Below are 18,367 nucleotides of genomic sequence, written 5' to 3' on the forward strand. Positions count from 1 at the left end.
TAAACTAATATTGAACCCCTCCAAACTTGCACCATGCCTCCTGCTCCTGCTCCCACCAGCTTTTCATAGAATCATAGAATGGCTTGGGCTGGAAGGGACCTGTAAAGGTCACCTAGTCCAACTCCCCTGCAGTCAGCAAGGACATCTTCAACTAGACTAGGCTGCTAAAGCCCCAGACAACCTAACCTGGAAAGATTCCAGGGATGGAGCTTATAACACCTCTCTGGGAAACTTGGGCCCATGTTTCAACACCCTCAGCAAAACAAACTTCTTCCTTCTCTCTAGTCTACATCTTCCTCTATTAGTTTAAAACTGTCACCCCTAGTTCTGTCACAACAGGCCTGCTGAAATGATTGTCCCCATCCTAAAAAGAGCATTGAGTCCAACCACCGAGCTAGAAGCACCATGGCCATCAAAGATGTCTTGAAGTGCCATGTCTACATGTTTTTGAACACCTCCAAAGATGTTGACTCCACTACCTCTGTGGCCCCCTTTAAGTAGTGAAAAGCCACATTAAAGTCTCCCCAGGGCCTTCTGTGAGAGACTAAAAGTTGGCTCTCCTGGTGTGACTCAACAAAGATAAAATCACTTGCTGCTTGCCTAGACAATAGCTGATATGTGTTGGGCAGAGCCACTGGAAGGAAGGTGCAAAGACCATGTAGGAAGCCTGTCTACCAATCCTGGATGCAAATCACCTTGTGATTGCATCGTGATAACACTGGACTGCAGCTGGCCTACAACAATGACCCAGCCATCACGCCTTCAGGACAAGATAATCTCCACCCATCAAGTACCCTGGAAAGGGTAGACAATGGGTTCACCACCTGTTTCCTGATGTGCAATGAGTATGGGGGCATGTAGATGAGGATGGAGGAGGCGGAGGCCCCCCCCTCCATCCAGACCCTTGCCCAAACACACAGAAATGCACAGAATGATTTCCGGGGGAATGATACCTGGACATTTACCTAAGGATGATTTCCTGGCCCCTGAATTCCTGAGGCACAATACTTGGACACATACCTAAGGACTAAAAAACCGTATAAAAGACTGGAGCCACTACTGGCTACTTAGAAGAAAAATGTGGGGGACTGTGTCCCCCGGACTGGATGATTAAGGGAAGAAAACCACAGGAGAAAAACGGAGATGAAGGAAAACACAGGAGACGGCCATGCCGCTGAGAAGGAAAAGCCCAGGACAATGCTGCTCCAGAGAAAAGAGGCCGTGGAGCCTGGAAGCTCTACAGACCCAGGCTGCCCACAGGACCACATCTCTTCTCCAGCCAAAGCCTCAACACCGTTCCTGTACCAACCCAGCATCTCCTGCAGCACCTTTCCTCCACAGATTCAAACTGTCTTGGGGAGGATGAGTGGTGTGGTAATATAATTCCTTTCCTCTTCTCTCTCTCTTCTCTCTCTCCCTCTCTATTTTCTCCCTCTCCCCTTTTTATTTCCCCTTAATTTATGTAATAAATAGTCTAGCTGCTGATATTTTGGCCACGTTTGTGCCTCTAATTTCACAACACAGGAATATTCTTGAAGAACTGAGTCTCTTTCCCTCTCCAGACCAAGACACCTTCCCATCTCCAGGATGAACAACCCCAACTCTCTCAGCCTTGCCTCACAGCAGAAGTGTTCCAGCCCTCACATAATTGCTGCAGCCTCCTCTGGCCCTGCTCCAAGTCCATGTCTCTTTTGTGCTCTGGACTCTAGAGCTGAACCCAGCACTGCAGGTGGGGTCTCAGCAGAAAGGAGCACAGGGGCAGAATCCCCCCCCCTCCACCTGCTGCCCACTCTGCTGGGGATGCAGCACAGGACACGGTTGGGTTCCAGGTTGTGAGTTCACATTGCCAGCTCATGCCCAGCTTTTCACCCACCAGCACCCCCAAGTCTTCACAAGGGTGCTGTTAGCTGTGCTGCAGTTTATGTCTGAGTAAATCTGAGGGACAAGTGTGAAAGGCTAAAATCTCTCATCTTGCTCTTCAGAGTTGAAGAACTACTGTACTGAACATCATTACTGTGGACTAAAGTCATCCTGAGAAAAATGAACGGAAAACAGGAAGAAACCAACATCTTGAATAATGACCCATAGCTTGAAAAGAGCATTCATCACCCTACAGATAAATGTACTGAGGTTAGAGAACACTGGGGATGTTCAATGATTCAGTGGGAGATCTTTTTAAAGGCAAAAAGAGGAGTAATTGGTCCCTGACATTCATATTTATTGTTATTGTTGCATTTAGTATTATTATTGAGCATTTCTGTCTCAGAATTTCCTTTGTGGTACCTAAAGAGCACAATGGCAGACACTACAGGAAAGCTTAAAATAGATATTTTTAACTACCGAGGATGTGGAGAAAAAAATAGAAGCTAATTGCAGCAAAACAGCCACATCATATTTTTTCCCCTTTTTTCTTTTGCTTTTTTCTTTCTTTTTTTCCCTTAGATGCCAAGTTTGATCACCAAAGGAGAAGCCTCCAGAGGGGACTGGGGGATGACATTTCTGTTGTGTGACAGCTCTCCAGGCTGTGGCATTTGGTTGGACTCGACGATCTTAGAGATTTTTTCCAACCAAAACGATTCTACGATTCTATGATTTGTTGTTGCTGCTGTGTTTGTTACTCTGTAGAAGGATAAAACCAACCCATGCCCATTGTGCCAAAGTGCTGGCTTTCCATATCCAACAGCTGCGCTGGGAACTCTGGGTGAGGGCAGGGCTGCCCTGGGGCACTGGGCTCTGCTTTCGTGTTTTTCAAGCCTTCAGAAAAAACCTGAAGGAAACAGATACCTTCCTGTAAAACATCTGACCTGTGAAGCTGCCTGTTTCCCATCTGATAAATGAACAGCACATCCTAACCAGCTCTAATGGGCAGGATACGGGTGAGTGGCTCAAAATTGGTATAAGAATAGGAACAAATGGAATGGAGTGAGGGACAGGGAAAATGCCCATTTGAGGTGCATTTTTTGTCACAAGAATAGAGATGGATTTCTCTAAGCATGGTGTTATCCCCTTTTACCCCCACAGCAGGATTTCTGGGGGGGAGGGTGATGCCACTCTGATTTGACAAGAATGAGAATGAATCAGAAATGGAAGCCAAAGCAAAATGACACCAAAGGCATTTAAAATTCACATCCCAAATATCTTCCTCCCCTTTGCATATTTACTCCCTTGATTGGCATTAGCATGCAGTCTGGTACCCAGCGAAAGCACAGCCTAAGTTCATCAAAGATAACAAGTAATTCTGAGTAATGACTAAATGGCATTCCCAGGTATCTACTTTGAAAAAAGGGAAATGAGTAGTTCTGGTTGCAATTACCCAATGCGGGCTCCATATACAAAGCCCAGCATTTATGAATATCGAACAAGGCTCTATTTGTGTTAGGCAAGTGTCAGTTTACTCCTCTAATGCACACACACAAAAAATAACCCAACAACAACAAAACCACACACACACCCCCCCAAAAAAAACCCATTTGTCATTATCACAAGAACTGTTTGTTAAAGCTGAAAGGAGATAAATCATTAATAGAGATGTCATTTATTCATTACAGTTAAAATATATATATACCCACCTGTCACTTGGATGAAGCTACTTTCTCTTCTCATCTCAGCTTATTGACATCAGAGATGAAAAGAGCTTCCTTGCTGCATTCCTGTTGGATCTTAAAGCCTTTACAATGGTTTATTGATGAACTAGTATTTTGAAAATCAAGACTGCTGAGGCTTAAGATTGTAGTGACAATTACATGGTGTTTTGTTGCGAAGCTAACAATTTGCACGGGATTGATGATAGCTTGACATTAAGCAAATAAAGTATTATTATTGTAATTTAGCAGCACATTTCATTGAAAACACTGCTTTGGACCAACGCACAGGCATCTACCACATTGCTATGATATCTCTTTCATGCTAAAATGCAACTGCTTCAATACCATTCAGCCTGACATTTGTACGTGCACAACGCAAAGTCAGAACTGCCAAGTTCCATAGGCACTAAGGCACATAACTTTTTCCAGGGCAGGAATCACAGAACCACAGAGTAATAGAATTGTTTTGGCTGGAAAAGACCTCTAAGATCATTGAGTCTAACCACCAGCCTAATACCACTATGTCTATTAAACCATGTCCCGAAGTGCCATGTCTATGCATTTCTTGAATACCTCCAGGGACAGCGACTCCACCACCTCCCTGGGCAGCCTGTTCCAATGCCTGACCACTCTTTCAGAAAAGAAATTTTTCCTAATATCCCACCTAAACCCCGCCTGGCACAATTTCAGGCCATTTCCACTTCACCTATCACTTGATACTAGGGAGAAGACACCAACCTCCAGCTCACTACAAACTCTTTTCAGGTAGTTGTAAAGAGCAATAAGGTCTCCCTTCAGCCTCCTTTTCTTCAGACTAAACAATCCTAATTCCCTCAGATGCTCCTTCATATATGAGTTCCAGTGCAGATGATTTAAATGTTTGTAGGGACTTGTGCAGCTGCACACTTAGAGGACTTTTGTCAGGCATTGGAATAGATTGCCCAGAAAAGTGGTGGAATCACTGTCCCTGGAGGTGCTCAGAAACTGTGTAGACATGGCTATTTGGTCCATGGTTTAATGGCAATGGTGGTGTTAGGTTGACTGTTGCACTTGATGATCTTAGAGGTCTTTTCCAGCCAAAACAATTCTGTGATTCCATGACTGACCATGAAAGACTTTCTATGGATGTATGTGGTAGCACACAAGCCTGAAAGATGAAGTTACTACATGAAGAGACTTTTCACATTATTTTAACCTATTTATTGCTGATTCCACTAATAGCTAGAGGCTCACTACAAAACCATCAGCAGCCAGATGCATGCCCATATGGCCAAGAAGGCCAGTAGTCTCCTGGGCTGCATTGAGAGCGCAATCAGGAGGTCAAGGGAGATTCTCCTCCCCCTCTACTCTGCCCTACTCAGGCCACATCTGAAGTACTGGGTCCAGTTCTGGGCTCCCCAGTTCAAGAGAGACAAGAAACCATTGGAGAGCATCCAGCAGAGGTTATGAAGATGCTGAGGGGACTGGAGCATCACTGTGAGGAGGAAAGTCTGAGACACCTGGGGCTGTTTAACCTGCAGAAGAGAAGCATGATCAATAACTAAAGTGTGGAGGGCAAGAGGATGAGACTGGACTCTTTTCAGTGGTGCCCAGTGACAGGACAAGAGGCAAAGGGTACAAACTGGAAGACAGGAGGTTCCGCCTGAATATGAGGAAAAACTTTGCTGTGAGGGTGCTGGGGCCCTGGAGCAGGCTGCCCAGAGAGATTGCAGAGTCTCCTCAGCAGGGAGATTCAAAACCTATCTGGACATTGCAATCCTGGGCAACCTGCTGTGGGTGACCCTGCTTTAGTTGGGAGGCTGGACTAGATGATTTCCACAGATCATTTCCAGCTCCTACTATTTTCCCTTGAGCACAAATCTTCATCAACATTGGCTTTGAATTACACCTCTCAGTTAAAGCTGGGCATGTTCTGGTGGCACTCTTCATCTTTAATAATGAGAAAAGTCTCCGGTGCCCTGTCAGCTGTTTAGGAACATAAACTCCCCACATGGTGGGGGAAAAAATATTGCCTCTTCTAATGCTGTTTAGCAGCGTGACATCCTTCCAGAGACAGCCAGATCTAAGGAAATATGATAAACCCCATGCACCTCCATAACCTAGTACTGCACTGGGGGCATCTACAGATTAATGATACAGATCTCACAAGATGAAATACACTGCAAAGCTGCTGCTTTAATACCCTGAGAATATTATTCGCTGGTGGCTAAACTCAAGAGATTATTTTCCTTTCAGGAGTGTTTTTCTCAAGCAGGTATCTGTCCCTCCCATCCACACAATGTCTTTGAAAGCAGTGAGTGCATCTCCACAACTTTCCTTCTTTTTCTTTTTTCCCTATTGTGTTTTTCTTTGAGTCCATGCTGATGCTGTTACTGTGTTCTGAACAAGCCATTGTTTTGTGCTTTATCACTTAAGACTTTCAAGTATCATTACCTGAGTCACTGGCTGTAAATTTCACAATATTGCAGTGACACAGTGGAACACCACAGATTAAATTTATTGTGGTTTTTATTTTCATTTGTGTTGAATTCGCTCAAATAGATAACTTTTCAGTATGTACAGAGGTTGGAATCAACCACTCATAGAGTGGTTTTGGTTGGACAAAACCTTTAAGATCGTTCAGTCCAACCACTAATCCAGCACTGCCAAGTCACCACTAAACTACATCCCTCAGCACCACATCTACAAGGCTTTTAAATCCTTCCAGGGACAGGGACTCCATCACTTCCTGGTCATCCTGTTCCAGGCCTTGACAACCCTTTTGGGGAAGAAAGTGTTTCCCATGTCCAACCTAAACTTTCCCTGGCACAACTTGAGGCCATTCCCTCTTGTCCTATTGATGGTTACCTGGGAGAATAGATTAACTTCCATCTTGCTACAACCTCCCTTCAGGGAGCTGTAGACAGTGAGAAGGTCTCTCCTCAGCCTTCTTTCCTCCAGGCTGAACAACCCCAATTTCTTCAGCCACTCCTTATAAGATTTCTGCTCTAGAGCCTTCATTGTCCTTCTTTGAACGTAAGGAAAAACTCCTTCCCTTTGAAGTGCAGTACCAAAGAAGCCAACTCAGCAACAAGAGCCCTTTATAGGAAATCTGGACAGGGACTGCAAAGCAGAACTTTTAGGTGCCCTGCTTCACACACAGGGAGCTGTAAAGTGGACTAGGGAGCCTCAGGCAGTAGACACTTCAGGATCTGTAAGTTTCCTGGAGCAAATTCCCCATTCAAAACACCACTAAACTTTAGGAAAGACTAGATCCAATTTTACAAGGCTTAGGACCATTTCTTATTACAGCTGTGAAGACCAGATACAAATCTCTGTCCAAAATAGTAATCTTCTTATATTTCATTACTAGCCCCACAAGCCTCTCAGAAATGTTCTCTATCAGAACCATCCTAACAATGGGTTGGGGCTAAGCTCTCTCTCCGAAGTTCAGTCACAGCAAACCTGCTAAGATATTAAATCTGCTTCTGCTTTTGATTTATTAGCACTTCCTAAGCCCTTCCAGTTAGGTACTGGGTCTCAGGCAGCAGCTAGCAGCTATGAGAGAAGGAAAAAGAGAATCTAGCATCGCACCTCTGCTATGGCTGATGAGAGGAGCACTTCATTTCAGGACATGTTATCTTAAGCTGCTGAAAATAATTGAAACTAATCTGTCCTTTTGCCTTGCTATGAACTGGATGGTGTATAACAGCTGAGAGCTGGTAACTGGTTACAAGGGCTCTTCTGATCCATGGGGGGGGGGGGGGGGAATATCAAATATTTAGGTGAATTAAAGCTGTATTTGAACTAATCTATTTGATTCTGTCCTCACACAGACCAGAAGGGTTCATGTGAGCAGTTACTGAAGGGTAGCCAGCAGCCATGTGTAACAGATGAGAAGCAGCTAAGGACAGTTTCTCACTTTCTGCCCTGGCCTGTTCAGCAAGAACGGGGGATTCAGATGCTTACCTGTTTCTTCCAGTGTGCTGTTTAATTTGAAGTTAAGCTCCAAGGGCAGTTTAACGGGATTTGACTACTCAAGTCAGATTGGTCTCTGCCTTTTGGGTGTCCAAGGCAAGAATAATCCTGTGCTTGAACTATGTGCATCTATGCAATGTGTCCTCATAAACGGTCACTGCATTTAAAAGAACTGAAGTCTGGTTTAGCCTTTGCTACAGTCAGGGAAGTTCTGTTTTCTGACAGAAGGCTATGAAGGGCTACAGAGAGCTTTGATGATGAGGGGACAGGCACATGCCTGTGAGGAAGAAAGGCTGAGAAACCTGGGGCTGTTTAGACTGGAGAAAAGGAAGACTGAAGAGGATCTTCTCACTGTTGATCAATAGCTAAAGGATGGGGGACAAGATGATGTGGCCAGGCTCTTTTCAGTGGTACCCAATGACAGGACAAGGGGCAATGGGCACAAATTGGAACCCAGGAGGTTCCACCTAAACATGAGTGATGTGAGGGTGTCAAAGTCTGCCCAGAGGTGAAGTCTCCTTCTCTGAAGAGATTCCAGACTCACCTGCATGTGATCCTGTGCAACTTGCTGTGGGTGACCCCGCTTTAGCACAAGGGTTGGACTGGATGATCCAGAGGTTCTTCCAACCCCCAACATTCTGTGATTCTGCATGATTCTCTGGGAATAACCTATGAGATGAAGCACAAAAATACAAGTTTGGTGCTTCATGTCCAGAAAAGTCAGTGTAGACCCCTTGAGACACAGCCTTTCCTAGTACTCACTTCTGACTGTATCTTTATAAGATTATTTTTGCACACATACTTTCACCAGGTCTGTATTTTCTGCAAACATACTCTCTCCCCACACTTTTGCACAAGTGCAGATCTTTGTTTCTAAGTAGCAAACTTGTACATAGGTCAAGTTACAGCTAGGTACAAAATTTTTGTAAATAAATGGGAGCTTGCAATATGCTGGACTTCCTTTCTCTTATTCTGAACAAACACACAATTAACTTATCACATGTAGGCCTGACTATTACTGCTACATCCCAGTTGCCTCCAGAATAAAAGAACCAAAATTATTTCATATGGTGTTGTCAGGGTGACTAAACCACTTCTTCTCAGCTTCAACAGCACCAGGCACAGGTCCATGACAGTGAACTTCCTCCCAGGCAGAGCTCAGCGCCTGCTTTTAGAGCCAACTCTGGACTATTTTACTATTTTTGTTGTTAGAGGGCCATCTTGTGGTATATTTTGTTAACAATAAATTATAACAAAAACCCCACGAAGTCTCTGGTGCTTTCGCACTTCCCATGCATCCGCTCTTCCTTTTGAAAGGGAAATAACCTCATCTTGAGTTGCACTTCTGGGTCATATTTGTTAGGGACTGGAGAAGAGAACCTATTTCTGAAAGGGTTTGCAGTGCAAACAAATAGCTATCATTTACAGCACAGAGTTTTCCCTTCCTTAACAACTGATACATTGATCAAAGCTGGAGGCAGGTGGCCTTGCTTTATTAATGCGATATATAGATTTTAGCAGCCACCAGCCATTAAATACTGGGGAAACCATTCAAATACCTGTGGTTACTGGAGTTACAAATCTTTACAAATTATCTTCAAAAATAGGCAAAGCACACACTGAATTGGTATTTGGGATGCTGCAGATGGCAAGAGTTTTCCAGTGGCAGGGATATTTTGCTTCACACTTACTTAAAATTATTGTTTCCAAGTCTGTTGTTCACTGGAAAAAAAAATGGACCCAACTGAACTCGAATCAATAACCAAACCAGAAACTACTTTGAATTTTGGTAGATTTCCCCTTCCATAAGATGTAAATCTTCACACAAGGCTAGAGAGCAAAATAATGCAGCATGCACAATGCTACTGAGCCTTTCACTCCCTTTCACTTCAGGACATGGTTTAGTGGGCATGGTGGTGTTGGGCTGGTGGTTGGATTTGATGACCTGAGTGGTCTTTTCCAACCCTAATAGTATCATAGTATCAGTCAGGGTTGGAAGGGGCCACAAGGATCATCTAGTTCCAACCCCCCTGCCATGGGCAGGGACACCCCACACTACATCAGGCTGGACAGAGCCTCATCCAGCCTGGGCTTAAACACCTCCAGGGACGGGGCCCCAACCACCTCCCTGGACAATCTATTCCAGGGCTTCACCACTCTCACGGTGAAGAACCTCCTCCTCACATCCAGCCTGAATCTCCCCACCTCCAGCTTCATTCCATTCCCCCTAGTCCTAGCACTACCTGAGATCCTGAGAAGTCCTTCTCCAGCCTTCCTATAGGCCCCCTTCAGATACTGGAAGGTCACAATTAGGTCACCTCAGAGCCTTCTCTTCTCCAGACTGAACAGCCCCAGCTCCTTCAGTCTGTCCTCATAGGAGAGGTGCTCCAGCCTTCTGATCATCCTTGTGGCCCTTCTCTGGACACGTTCCGGCATGTCCATATCCCTCTTGTAATAGGGGCTCCAGAACTGGACACAGTACTCCAGGTGGGGTCTCCCCAGAGCTGAGTAGAGGGGGAGGATCACCTCCCTCGACCTGCTGGCCACACTTCTCCTGATGCAGCCCAGGATCTGATTGGCTTTGCGGGCCAATGGTTCAATGATTCTCCAATGAACCAGAGTTTAGAAGGAAAACAAAGTCTTTACATAAAACAGAGAGCCTCTATGCATTGAAAGTTATGTCTCTACAGCTTTGAGCAAGACCCTACCATTCATCTTGTATATAACCATTATCTTGTCCATTATTAAGCTATTATCTACTGTCCTCTCATCGAAAGGAAAACTGCACTGGGTAGCCAAAGATCATTAGTGGTCTACCCTCTGCTATCAGTGAAGTCAGTGAAAATAAAAAGGTAATTGTAGAGGGCCTTTGGAATAATCCACAATGACTAACATCTCTTCTAAAAAAAAGTCAGGCTCACATTTCAAAATGCACAGCCTTAAGCAGTTGCCACTGCAGAATTTTAGTCAGTGTTCTCTGCTTATCTTCTCTCACGTCTGTTCTACATAGGCAATGGACTTCTGTAAAAAGGAGGTCACAAGACAAGGGCTATTTAAGAGTCAAATGGGGAAGCACAAAAAGAGGAGCAACAGAGGGGTGAACCCTGAAGAGAAACTGCTTTGGGGCACAAACTGGAGAGCAGACAGACATGATTCCCAGAACAACGCTGAATATTTTTAGCTTAAATGGTAGTGTTCAGACGCATGTGATCAGCAGGTTGAGGGAGATTCTCCTTCCCTCTACTCTGCCCAAGTCAGGACACATCCAGAGTACTGGGCCCGGTTCTGGGCTCTCCAGTTTAAGAGACACAGAACTACAGGACAGAGCCCAGCAGAAGCTACAAAGTTGATGAAGAGACTGGAGCATCTCTGTGAGGAGGAAAGGCTGACAGACCCAGGCTATTTAGTATGGAGAAGATCACCAAGAGGTGATCTTGTCAATGCTCAACAAGAGCTAAAGGATGGGGTTCAAGAACATGGGGACAGACTCTTTTCAGTGGTGTCCAGTGACAGGACAAAGGGCAACAGGCACAAACTAGAACACAGAGGGCTCCATCTGCTTCCTTACAAACTCCCTGCAAGTCAGAAGCCAATAATCTGAGAAAAGATAGCCACAGACCAAATCACAACATTGCTCTGTACTCTTCAGTATCCTTCAGCTGTATCTCCACATCCTTCTACAAGCATAGATACAAAAAATAAATGTAGCTATGAGCTATGAAACATGAAGATTGCATTCTAGTGATGCTGTTAGAATAGACAGCTGCACTGGCAAAATTCCTTCACTATTCCCCTTTGCTCCTTCTTCCCAAAACTTAGCACTAATGTCTGATTTTGAGATGACTTTCAACTCTTCAGGTCACTTATCTCATAAGAAAGCCAAGGCAATACAGATGAACCTGAGGTTGCCCCAAGGACAGCATAACCAAGACTACACACCAAGACAAAGTAACCAGCTGAGGGATACTCAGGCTGGCTTAGATTTTATTTTCACTGGTGCCAGTGGCAGTGGGTAGAAACTGCAGCACATGGAATTCTGCTTCAGTGTGACGAGAAACTTCTTTCCTGTGAGGGTGATGGAGCACTGGAGCAGGCTTCCCAGAAAGTCTCTTTCTCTGGAGAATTTCAAAACCCACCTGAATGCATTCATTCCTGCGTGGCCTGCTCTAAGTGAACCTGCTTTGCCATGAGGTTTGGAGAGATGATCTCCAGAGGTCACTTCCAACTCCTACGGTTCTGTGATTCTGTAATGACTCCTAAGTACAGACATGGCTTTTTGGAATCACAGTTCTTTGGACTGGGTAATTGCATTTAAATAGGTAACTAAGCCCTCTCTGTAAAGCTATTTGTATTCATTATCTGCTTCCTAGTCGATCTTTATGTTACCTTTAACCCATCCAGGCAAAGATTCTGTATCATCATCTACACAATTGATTTTAAAAAGAGCGCAGAAGTACTTTAACTATCCCTTTGGAACCTGCTGGAGACACCCAGCTCTGTCAGCCTGGTTATCAGTTGCATATCAAAGCCTCTCAGTAATCCAGTTTTAAATCTCTATGCTGTGCACACTTCTTTTCCCACAAGAATCCCATCTTTTATTCAGCAGGTGCCCTTTTACATCAAGCCCCCCAGAGAAATCCAACACTGTATCAATACAACTGCCTTGTTCCATCAGATGCACAGTTGACAATAAAATCAAGATGGTGAGTTTGTTTGGAAAGAATGCCCTACCTCCCATGAAATGTTTGGTTGACAGTTGAAATTTATTATTTTATCTTACACAAAATTTATGGTTTTGTTACTTTGTGTTGGGGTTTAAGCAGATAAGTAGATCCCTGATTTTCCTCCAATTGCTCTAGAAACAACCCATCTTCAGCTTTCCAAGATAACTTGAAAATTAGCATTACTTAATGCCACTTGAAGAAGAACTTTAACAGAACATGAATTATTGGTGTAAATATGTTTAATTTTGGAAGATGCTACTAGTTTTCTCCTTTCTACATTCCTTAGGTAGAGAAAAGGTTGCCCAGAGAGGTAGTGGAGGCTCCATCCCTGGAGACATTCAAGGTCAAACTGATCCAGTTTGATCCTTTACTATGAGGGTGGTGGATCACTGGAACAGGTTGCCCAGGGAGGTGGTTGAGGCCCCTTCCCTGGAGATATTCAAGGTGAGGTTTGACAAGGTCCTGGGCAACGTGGGCTAATGGAGGATGTCGCTGCTGACTAGATGACTAGCTGACCTTTGGAGATCCCTTCCGGCCTGCACTATTCCATGATTCTGTGATTCTATGATTCTGTGATTCTGTGATTCTGTGATTCTATGTCCCGGCTGACTGCAGGGGCTGTTGGACAAGACGACCTTCAAGAGTCCCTTCCAGCCCAGTGCAGTCTATGAATCTAGGATTACTTGATCCTAACCATGCTGAAAATTTTTACTCTTCTACTTCTCCCCATCCTTAATCTGCAGTTGCATGTACGGAATTAGCAGGTAATGAGATAAATTAGTAAGGATTGAGTGCCAACTGTGAGAACCCAGCTCTTCATGTCTTATTTAAAAGACAATAGACTTTGAAGATGTAATAAGACATTTAGAACGATAACAAGCATCAGAGCTATAGTGAGATTAGAAACTTTTAAGTGAACCTTAATTATATTTTTCAATTTTCAGTAATTGCCTGCCCATAAATCCCTCCTGTACCAGTCAGACCAGAACACAAGACAGCTTTTTGTGTCTTCCTTTCTTAAAACACTGGGAAGGCTTTTTTGCAGGATTTTCTTGATACTTTTTCTTTACCTTGTCAGTAACTGAGGGTTCAAAGCTAAATGGCCAAGGAAATGCTTCTCTTAATTACATAACATAAGCCCTCTGACATATTTTTAGCTTTATTCTCAGTTGTTCAGATGACACTGGGAAGTAAAAGGCCTCAAATTCAGTTTGATACTATGAATAATTCACAAACTTCCTCTCACTTACTCTGTAAGAGGCTGTGAAGCTTGCTGCAGTGAACAGGCAGCATCTAGTGGTCTGGAAATGCATAAACAGTTCAAGTTCTTAACAGTTCCAAGTTCATGGTATAAATATTTCATGAGCTAAAAGTATTACAGAATCGTAGAGTCATGGAAGACCTTTAAGGTCCTTAAGCCTGACCATTAACCTAACACTACCACATCCACTGTTAAACCATGTCCCTCAGCACCATATCCATGTCTTTTAAATGCCTCCAGGGATAGGGACTCCATCATTTCCTTGGGCAGCCTGCTCCAAGGATTGACAAAGCTTTCTGGGAAAATGTTTTTCCTAAAGTGCAAAGTAAACCCACCCTAATGCAATTTGAGGCCATTACCTCTCGTTCCAGAAGGTCTAGGGAGGTTCTCCTCTCCCTACGCTCTGCCCTGCTGAGACCACACCTGGAATATTGTGTCCAGTTTGGGGCTCCCCAGTTCAAGAGAGACAGGGATCTGCTGGAGAGTGTCCAATAGAGAGCTATGAGGCTGACTGGAGGACTTGAACGTCTCTCCTGTGAGGAAAGACTGAGAGAACTGGGGCTGTTTAGTCTGGAGAGGAAAAGGCTGGGGCGGGGGGGTTGTCTTGCTAACATCGATAAATATCTGAGGGGTGGGTGTCAGGATGAAGGGATGGTCTCTTTGGTGGTGCACAGTGATAGCACAAGGAACAACAGGTACAAGCTAGAACACAGGAGGTTCCACCTCAACATGAAGAGAAATTTCTTTACAGGGAGGGTGACACAGTACTGGAACAGGCTGCTCAGAGAGTTTGTGGAGTCTCCTTCTCTGGAAACTTTCAAAACTCACTTGGATGCATTCCTGTGCAGCCTGCCTTAGGTGACCCTGCTTTGGCAAAGGGGGTGGACCAGATGATCTCTAGAGGTCCCTTCCAACCCCTTAGATTCTGTGATTCTGTGCTGTTGCTTTATCCTTGGGAGAAAAGACCAACCACCACCTCACTACAACCTCCTTTCAGGTGGAGAACAAGAATGTCTCCCCTCAGTCTCCTTTTCTCCAGTTGAGTAAACAATCCCAGGGACCTCATAAGATTTGCTCTCTAGGCCCCTCACCAACTTTGTTATCCATCTCTGGACTTCCTCTAGCACCTCAGTGTCCTTCTTGGAGTGAGTGGCCCAAAACAAGAGGACACAGTCTCAGGCTGCGCCAGGGGAGGTTCAGGTTGGATGTTAGGAAGAAGTTCTACACAGAGAGAGTGACCGCCCATTGGAATGGGCTGCCCGGGGAGGTGGTGGAGTCACCGTCATTGGAGGTGTTCAGGAGGAGACTTGATGGGGTGCTTGGTGCCATGGGTTAGTTGTTTAGGTGGGTTGGATTGGTTGATGGGTTGGACACGATGATCTTGAAGGTCTCTTCCAACCTGGTTTGGTTTATTCTAAATATTTATTCTAAAACTGAACCCAGTACTCAAAGTGTGGCCTCAGCAGTGCCAAGTACAGGGAGACAATCACTGATCTAGTCCTGCTGGTGACACTAGTGCTGATACAGGCCAGGATGCTGTTAGCCTTCCTGACCACCTGGGTGGATGCTGGCTCATGTTCAGCCAGCTGTTAATCAACACCCCCAGGTCCTTTTCCACCACACAATTTCCAGCCACTCTTCCCCAAGCCTGGAGTTGTTGTGTGGTTGTTGTGATCCAAGTGCAGGACCTGGCATTTGGCCTTGTTGAACTTTAGTTTTCATATGTGGTCATGACTGTATGGATTGTCTCATAGTTCATAAGCAAGTTTTGTTAATGTCTAATGCAATGCAGGGCAGATTGTAAAAGCAACCCAATACTGGATCACCTTGAGACCCTATCTATGCAGAGACACTCCATGGGGAACTGCATAAATAGCTCCAGTTGTACATAAGCCATAGATCAAACAGAGCAGTGTTGCATCATTCAAAGAACTGAAACTTCAGCTGAGCCATGAAATCCCTCAACAAATAATATGATCTGAGACTCAATCTCAGTTGCTGAGAAAGTGAGATAGAACAGGATACACAGTTTCAGCTGACAACCATATGTATCCAGATGGTATAACCCACTCACAGAATCACAGAATATTAGGGGTTGGAAGGAAGCTCAAAAGACTCCACAACCTCTCTGTGCAGCCTGTTCCAGTGTCCTGTCACCCTTGCAGTGACAAAGTCTTTCCTTTTGTTCACATGGAACCTCCTATGCTCCAGCTTTCACCTCTTGCCCCTTGTCTTATCAATGGACATCACTGAGAAGAGCCTAGATATGTCCTCCTGACACTTGCCTCTCATGTATTTATAAACATTAAGGAGGACACCTTTCAGTCTCCTCTTCTCCAAGCTAAAGAACCCCAGCTCCCTCAGCCTTTCCTCATAAAGGAGATGTTCCACTCCCTTCATCATCATTGTGGCTCTGTGCTGGACTCACTCAAGCAGTTTCCTGAGGCCCTTCTTGAACTAAGGGGCACAAAACGGGGCACAAAATTCCAGATGTGGCCTCACCATTGCAGAGTACAGGGGGAGGAGAACATCACTTGACCTACTAACCCTACTAATACACCCCAAGATGCCACTGGCCTTCTTGGCCACACAGACACATTGCTGACTCATGGTCATCCTGCTGTCCATTAGGACTCCCAGGTCCTTTTCCCCAGAGCTGCTCTTTAACAGATCAGCCCCCAGCCAGAACTGATCCATGGGGTTGTTCTTTCCCAGATGCAAGACTCTGCACTTGTCTTTGCTGTATTTCATTACATTTCTCCCTGCCCAACTCTCTAGCCTGTCCAGGTCTCAAAGCATGGCAGCATAGCCTACAGGTGTGCCAGCAACTCCTTCCAGTTCTGTGTCATCAGCAAACTTGCTGTCTCCTCAGCCAGGTCACTGATGAACATATTGAGTAGTACTGGTCCCAGTACCAACCCCTGAGGGACTTTACTCCACTCAGGCATTGTCTTGCCCACAGTCATGTAAAGGAAGGAATAAAAACTCTAATATTTGGGTTAGGAATGGGGAGCCACCTCCTGCCTTTATGGAGACCCTTTTCTCTTGGTCAAGGCTGTTTGAGCCTTGCAGTCTAGTCTCTCTTGGTCACTGTGCACAAGGATGTGTATCCACATGTGTTCACACAGGAGAGAAAATGTTCCATTTCTGACTTGCTCTGAGATCAAGATCTTCATCTGGAGGGACTTTAGTATTTCACAAAGAAAAGAAGAAACCAAACTCTTGAGGTTTTTAAAGGTATTGGTTATGATGGAGCCAACCCATGTGAAGACGCCATATCTCACAAACTTTTTTGTTGTTATCTTTTGTTATTTGCTTTTTTGTGGGGTTTTTTTAATATTCAGTAAAATAACCTAAACTGTCTTTATCTAATTGTAACCCTTCAATTCCATATTCACAGCCTTCACATTAATAGCAATAATTAGCAACATTGATTACCAAACCTCAGAGCTTATTTCTGCTTAAATGAATCAGAACTTCGAAAGCTGTCCAATAAATAGCTCTGGAATTGCTAGGAAAAACACAGAATTAAAAGTAAGGAGGAAATGTGGTCAGTTAAGCTTCTGATAGCAGCCTGAGTTTTATAAGACTACACACCTTGAAGGTATGTTTCACATCAAAGATTATTGTATCTTTGGCTTTGATTTTATTCTAAGAAATTGTTTGTAGATCCATTTATCTGCAGGATTTATTTTTTGCTTTCTGATGAGTTTCTCACTTCAATAGGAAATATATCTAAGATTGTTCGAAGTATGGTTAGAAACAGGACCGAGGTAAAGAAGTTTGCCTCAGTAAAATCACTCTGTATGGATTTTTTGCATGTTCTTCTGAATCCCAGCATGATGAGGATTGGAAGGGACCTCTGAAGATCATCTATTCCAACCCCCCTGCTAAAGCAGGGTCACCCACAGCAGGTTGCCCAGGATCACAATGGCCAGGTGGCTTTAGAATCTCTCCAGAGGAGGAGACTCCACAAACTCTCTGGCCAGCCTGCTACAGGGCTCCAGCACCCTAACAGGAAAGCATTTTTTCCTCATGCTCATGTGGAACCTCCTGTGCAACAGTTTGTGCCCGTCACCCCTCGTTCTGAAAAAGTCTGGCCCCATCCTTTTGCTCCCCACCTTTTACCTCTGGCTGAGCATTAAAAAGATCCCCTTGCAAGGGTTCTTGCCTAGGCTAAACAGCCCCAGGTCTCTCAGCCTTTCTTCCTCACAGAGGTGCTCCAGTCTCCTCAGTATCTTCATAGCCTCTGCTGGACTCTCTCCAGTAGTTCCATGTCTCTCTTGAACTGGGGAGCCCAGAACTGGACCCAGTACTCCAGTTGTGTCCAGATTAGGGTAGAGTAGAGGGGAAGAAGAACCTCCGTTGGCTAGCCATACTCTTTTTTATGCACCACAGGATACCACTGGCCTTCTTGGCAACAAGGGGGAGCTGCTTGCTCCTCTTTCTGGATACCAGCAATAAGACACGAGGAAATGGAATGAAGTTACATAACAGAAAGTTCAGACAGGACATTAGGAAAAGCTTCTTCACTGAGAGGGTGGTTGGTCATTGTCTTAGTTTAAAGAGTGGATAGAAATAACTGTAATCCCAAAGGAAGTAAAATAAAGACACTTGTTGAATTGGAGAGAAATACAGGCATTGTATTAAAAAATATACAGGAAAATATGGAATACATGATCCTTAACACCTAATGCATATACAGGATACATGAAAATCTCAAAAACCATCCCCCAACCAGACTAAACCACAAATCCCAGTGCTCATTTTCTCACCACCATTGTCTCCCTGCCCTAAGCAGGCCAGAATTACACAGGAGAAAATTAGTCAGGCTTCTGCAG

This window comes from Melanerpes formicivorus, unplaced genomic scaffold (assembly GCF_026170545.1).
Source record: "Melanerpes formicivorus ecotype bairdi unplaced genomic scaffold, bMelFor1.0.p_v2 SCAF_15, whole genome shotgun sequence".
Taxonomy (NCBI): domain Eukaryota; kingdom Metazoa; phylum Chordata; class Aves; order Piciformes; family Picidae; genus Melanerpes; species Melanerpes formicivorus.